This window comes from Macaca thibetana, chromosome 20 (assembly GCF_024542745.1).
Source record: "Macaca thibetana thibetana isolate TM-01 chromosome 20, ASM2454274v1, whole genome shotgun sequence".
NCBI lineage: Eukaryota > Metazoa > Chordata > Mammalia > Primates > Cercopithecidae > Macaca > Macaca thibetana.
In genome coordinates this window covers 50,079,235-50,086,012 of record NC_065597.1, presented here as the reverse complement: position 1 = coordinate 50,086,012, position 6,778 = coordinate 50,079,235, and the positions used below count along the sequence as shown (strand labels likewise).

General features: G+C 45.5%; 1 protein-coding gene across 1 annotated transcript in view; it reads right to left on the bottom strand.

Annotated features, from left to right (window-relative positions):
* Positions 1–6,778, bottom strand: part of NSMCE1 (NSE1 homolog, SMC5-SMC6 complex component) — a 369,302-nt gene that overhangs the window by 66,275 nt on the left and 296,249 nt on the right. The window lies entirely within an intron of this gene.

Genomic DNA, 6,778 nt, shown 5'->3' with positions numbered 1-6,778 from the left:
AAAAGCGATAATGGCAGCTAACATGAATTATGCTATTAATACATGTTAGACGTTGTTCTAAAGGGTTAACATGAATTGGCTTAGTTCATCCCAAAAATACTACTGACGAGATCCGTATTATTGCAGTCCTCATTTTACAGGCAAGGAAACAGGCTCAGAGAGGCTTTAAAAACTTGCCTCCACCCCTGCCTTACCCCCCACCAAAAAAAACAAAAAACTTGCCCCCGGCCCCCAGACCCCCGGTTAGAAAGCCCGCACTTGGCCTTTTGGAGACCAAGGTCGGTGAGACATTCCTTGGCATCAAAAGACTCACAGCTCAGAGGAAGGCCCAGGCGGGGAAATAAATGACTGAAATATCATGAGTGAGGTAAGTGGTGATCTAGGAGAAATAGGGTGTTAGCAAGAAAGTGTCAGGCGGCAGCATACCTGGGCCCCTCTCCTGGGACAGCCGCGTCGATCTTGTGTTTCCAGTGAAACCTCCCAGGGAGGAAGCGAACAGAAGAAGGTGCTTGAGGGGCATGAGCAAAAGCTGTGGCCTCAGTTGGGGAAGCCCCCCACAAACTGGGAAGATGGGAGTGTGCGACATTTTGGAATGTGCGATAATGCTGTGTTGCCTCCAAGTGTCCAGATAGACGCCAGGACTCTAGCAGGAGTAAATGCATGACGCTGTAAGGGAGGTTGCATCCCCCAGCCACTGCCAGGTGCCTGTGCCCAGGCTGGGAAGGAGTAGCGAGGACACCCACCTTCCAGGACCAAATGGAATTGGAAAATACTGCACTGTGGTATAGGAGACAGAGGGCCTTCTCTGAGGGTCTGTGCTGCGTAGGACACCCCCATCCCCTGCCCTCTGTTTCCCCCTCTGTTTCTCTGTAGGCACAGAGAGAATCCAGACAACCACTGAGAGCAATTGATTGTACTCTGGGGCTTGAGGGCCTTGCACCAGACTTAATTGTATTCGAAACAACAAATTCCTATGTGGCGTCATACATCCAGAGAGAAAGCCAGTCTGAATTTGGGGCTGCATGTGCAGAAAAAGGTAACACTCTGTCTGTCTTAGGAGAAGGAATCTAAGAAGACTCCTGCACACTTTCATGCCCAGATGAGGGGCAGTGTCAGCAGGGTACTGAAGGATGAATAGGAGTTCACCGGGTGGACAAAAAAGGCAAAAGGTCTACACAAGGCAAGGAAGTATGAAAGACATTCTAGAGCTGTGAACGTTCCAATATCGAGCACACAGGCCCATAGATAAGGCAGGTAGCGAAGACCCGGAGGTTTTATCTTGTACTCCAACACTTTGGGTAGGGAAGACTAGCTCTTAAAAAGGCTGGAATCGGTCTGAATGAGAGTTGTCCAAACTCACACTTTTATTTATTTATTTATTTATTTTTTAGATGGAGTCTCTATCACCCAGGTTGGATGGGTGGCATGATCCCTGCTCACTGAAACCTCTGCCTCCCAGGCTCAAGCGATTCTCCTGCCTCAGCCTCCCCAGTAGCTCGGACTACAGGTGTGCGTCACCATGCCTGGCTAATTTTGTATTTTTAGTAGAGATGGGGTTTCACCATGTTGGCCAGGCTGGTCTCGAACTCCTGACCTCAAGTGATCCTCCCGCCTTGGCCTCCCAAAATGCTGGGATTATAGTTGTGAACTACCGTGCAGGGCCAAACTTGAACTTTTAAGTATCAGGACATTTTTCTATTCATGAACCCCTTTATAAGTTGAAACTCCAACTGCTCTGACATCTTCCGCATGTTGGCTTTTACCCTTGGCTCTGTCCTCATGGTTGCAAGATGGCTGTCACAGCTCCAAGTATGTCCTCCCTCCAAGACAATGTCCAAAAATCTCTATCTCTCCCTTTTTATCAGAGAGGAAAATCTTTCCCAGAAGCCTCCTGCGCACTTTTATTCAAGCTCCACTGCCCAAGATTGGGTCACCGACCAGTGCCCAGCTGTAAGGAGACTGGGGAGGTGAGTACCTAGGATTTTCGGTCTCTACAGTGGAAAAAAGGAGCTGGAATGACTACCTGGTAGGCAACCAAACATCCACTACAAGTAACAGTGATGGAACTAAAAAGCGATAATGGCAGCTAACATGAATTATGCTATTAATACATGTTAGACGTTGTTCTAAAGGGTTAACAGGAATTGGCTTAGTTCATCTCAAAAATACTACTGACGAGATCCATATTATTGCAGTCCTCATTTTACAGGCAAGGAAACAGGCTCAGAGAGGCTTTAAAAACTTGCCTCCACCCCTGCCCCGCCCCCTGCCAAAAAGAAAAAAAGAAAAAACTTGTCCGCGGACCCCAGACCTCCGGTTAGAAAGCCCGCACTTGCCCTTTGGAGACCGAGGGCCAATATATACCTGTAACTCCAATATATAAATCGGATGTAATAGGGATCCCTTTTTCCCTGACAGCAATTGTCTTGGATGCAGGAAACGGCTCCGATTTTACTAATACATGAAGTTGAGCCTAGCGCTGTGTCTCCGGAGACAAGGCTGGTGAGAAAGTTAATCTCTGTCATTACGGGGAACCCTCCCTACCCAGAGAGTGGAGTGGAAATCCAGGGTCTGGTCTAGTCCTAACTGTTGAGGGGGGCCCTGAGACTTTCATCCATCCTGGTGACTTCCAGAAGGTTGATTGTCCTCTGCTCTCTCCCCAAGCTGACTTCCTGTTGCAGAACTTGGGATTCTTTTGTGTGTGTGTGTGTGTGTGTGATGGAATCTTGCTCTGTTGCCCAGGCTGGAAGGCAGTAGTGTGATCATATTAAATAGCTTCAATGACATCTCCAACTCCTAGACTCAAGGGATCCTCCCGCCTCTGCCTCCCGAGTAGCTGGCCTACGGGCATGGACCACCACACCCAGTGACTTGTTTGTTTTCTTATTATTGAGTTTTGAAAGTTGTTTATAAATTCTGGATACAAGGCTTGTTTTCGATAGGTAATTCGCAAATATTTTCTCGGTCCGCAGTTTCTCTTTTTTATTTTCTTAATGGTGTGATTCGATGATCAGAAGTGTTACGTTTTGATGAAGAGCAACTTGTCAATTTTATTCTTTTATGAGTCATGCTTTTGGTAGCATATCTACATAAACGTTTTTATTCGTCTGTTTATTGTCTGTATTTATTTTGAGACAGGGGCTCACTCTGTCACTCAGGCTGGAGTGCAGCAGTGCTACCACAATTCCCTGCAGCCTCAACTTCCCAGGTTCAATCAATCCTCCTACCTCAGGCTCCCAAGTAACTGAGACCACAGGCACGTGCCACCACGCCCAGCTAATTTTTTGTATTTTTCGAAGAGACAGAATTTCACTATGTTGTCCCCAAGCTGGTCTCAAGATCCTGGGCTCAAGCGATCCACCAGCCTCGGCCTCCCAAAGTGTTAGGCTTACAGGCATAAGCCACCTCGCCCGGCCAATATTAACACTGTTAAACACCTTTATTAAGATATAATTCATAAACCATACGATTCACCCATGTAAAGTTACAATTCAATAGCTTTCATGTTCAAATGCCTGTGCTGGGATGAACACTTCAGCATGCACGTCACCAACTACAAGAGCTCGCCTTTTGTCTATAACTTTTTAAATGTAAAATTTACATGTAATGAAATTCACAGATCTTAAGTATATCATTTGATGAGTTTTGACAAAATTCATTCACCTGTGCAATGCAACTCTCTATCAAAATATAGAATCATCAAAATATAGAATAATCCAGCCTGGCATGGTGGCTCACGCCTGTAATCCCAGCACTTTGGGAGGCCGAGGCAGGTGGATCACAAGGTCAGGAGATCAAGACCATCCTGGCTAACACGGGGAAACCCCGTCTCTACTAAAAATACAAAAAAATTAGCCGGGCGTGGTGGCAGACACCTGTAGTCCCAGCTACTCGGGAGGCTGAGGCAGGAGAATGGTGTGAACCCGGGAGGCAGAGCTTACAGTGAACTGAGATCGCGCCACTGCACTCCAGCCTAGGCGATAGAGCAAGACTCCATCTCAAAAAAAAAAAAGGATATATATATATACACACACACACACTTATATATAAAACAATCCCTGTGCTGGGATTACAGGAGTGAGTCACTACACCCAGCAAATTTATTCCTTTGCATTTGATTCTGTGTATTCACAGATTTGTACAATATCACCACAATCAGTTTTCAAACATTTTCATGCTCCCAAGGAGAAACCCCAGATGCCTTAACTGTCAGTGTCTCATCTTCCCATTCCCACCCTCCAAATCCCGACAAACAACCCCATCTACTTTCTGTCTGTATAGATTTGCCTATTGCGAACATTTCATATGAATAGAATCGTACCATTTGCGACCCTTCGTGTCGTCACTTAGCATTATGTTTCCAAGGTTCATCCACATCCCAGCATGCATCAGTATTTCATTTCCCTTTATTGCCAAATAATATCCCTTGTGTAGACACACCACATTTTATGTACCCATTATTAGTTGATGAATATTTGGGTCATACGAGTGGTTGATGAACATTTGGGTCATACGAGTCGTTGTGTGGATATATGTTTTCACTTCCCTCAGTTATACACCTGGGAATGAAATTGCTGGGTCATATGGTGACTGTATGTTCAAGCATTTGGGAACTCCTAGGCTGTTTTCCAAAGGGGCGGCACCACTTTGCATTTTCACCATCAGTGTGTGAGGTTTCTAATTTCTCAACATCCCCACCCACACTTGTTATTATCTGATGACAGCCATTTTAGTGCGTGTAAAGTAGCACCTCACTGTGGTTTTGATTTGCTTTTCCTCATGATGTTGAGCTCCTTTTTAAATTTGAGACAGGGTCACTCTCTTACCTAGGCTAAAGTATAATGGCATGATCACAGCTCACTGCAGCCTTGATCTCCTGGCTCAAGCAATTCTCCCGCATCAGCCCTCCAAGTAGCTGGGACTATAAGTGCACACCACCACACTCAGTTAATGGTTTTTATTTTTTGTAGAAATGCGGGTCTTCCTATGTTGCCCAGGCTGGTCTCAAACTCATGGGCTCAAGTGATCCTCCTACCTTGGCCTCCTAAAGTGCTAGAACTACAGGCATGAGTCACCACATACAGTCTGATAATTTTTTAATTGCTTTTGGTTACTTGTATTTCTTCTTTGGAGAACTGTCTATCCAAGTCCTTTGCTCATTTAAAAATTGGATAGTTGTATTATTATTATTAAGTCATAATTGTTGTATATTCTAGATATACTTCTCTTATCAGATATATGACTTGCAAAAATTTTCTTTCATTCTGTGGATTTTCTTTTCACTTTCTTGATGGTGTCCTTTAAAGCATGAAAGTTTTTAAATTTGATGATGTCTAGTATATCTGTTTTTGGTTTCATTGCATCTACTTTTGTGACATAGCTAAGAAACTACCACCTAAATCAATGTCAAGGAGATTTACATCTGTGGTTTCTATTTTTTATTTTATTTGTTTATTTTGGAGAAGGAGTCTCGCACTGTCGCCTGGGCTGGAGTGCAGTAACTTGATCTCGGCTCACTGCAACCTCTGCCTCCCGAGTAGCTGGGATTACAGGTGCCCACTACCATGCCCAGCTAATTTTTTGTATTTTTAGTAGAGATGGGATTTCACCATGTTGGCCAGGCTGGTCTCGAACTCCTGACCTTGTGATTCCCCCGCCTTGGCCTCCCAAAGTGCTGGGATTACAGGCGTGAGTCACCACGCCTGGCCTACATCTGTGGTTTCTTAGAGTTTTATATATTAACTCTCACATACAGGTTTTTGATTCATTTTGAGTTATTACTTTTTTTTTTTTTTTTTTGAGACGGAGTTTCACTCTTGTTGCCTAGGCTGGGGTGCATTGGCGCAATTTTGGCTCACTGTAACCCCTGCTTCCTGGGTTCAAGCAATTCTCCTGCCTCAGCCTCCTGAGTAGCTGGGATCACAGGTGCCTGCCACCACACCAGGCTAATTTTTATATTTTTGGTAGAGATGGGGTTTCACCATGTTGGCCAGGTTGATCTTGAACTCCTGACCTCAGGTGATCCACCCGCCTGGACCTCCCAAAGTGCTGGGATTATAGGCATGAGCCAACGCACCCAACCAAGTTAATTTTTATATATTGTGTGGTGTGAGGCAAGGATACAACTTTATTTATTTATTTATTTATTTAGAGACAGGGTATCTCACTGTGTTGTCCAGGCTGGAGTGCATTGGTAGGGTCACAGCTCACTGCAGCCTTGACTTCCCCAGGCTCAGGTGATCCTCCCGCCTCAGCCTCCCAAGTAGCTGGGACTACAGGCAAACACCACGATGCCAGGCTAATTTTTGTATTTTCTGTAGAGATGAGGTTTTGCCATGTTGCCCAGGCTGGTCTCAAACTCCTGGGCTCAAGTGGTCCACCCACCTCTGCCTTCCCAAGTGCTGGGATTACAGGAAGGAGCCACTGCACCCAGAAACTTCAGTCTTTTATGTGTGAATATCAGGCTGCCCCTTAATCATTTAATGAAAAGACTAGTTTTTGTTTTGTTTTGTTTTTGTTTGTTTGTTTAAGACAGAGTTTTGCTCTTATTGCCCAGGCCGGAGTGCAGTGGCGCGATCTCAGCTCACTGCAACCTCCGTCTCCCGGGTTCAAGCGATTCTCCTGCCTCAGCCTCCCGAGTAGCTGGGATTACAGGCATGCACCACCACGCCCAGTTCATTTTGTATTTTTAGTAGAGACAGGGTTTCTCCGTGTTGGTCAGGCTGGTCTCGAACTCCCAACCTCAGGTGGTCCGCCTGCCTCGGCCTCCCAAAGTGCT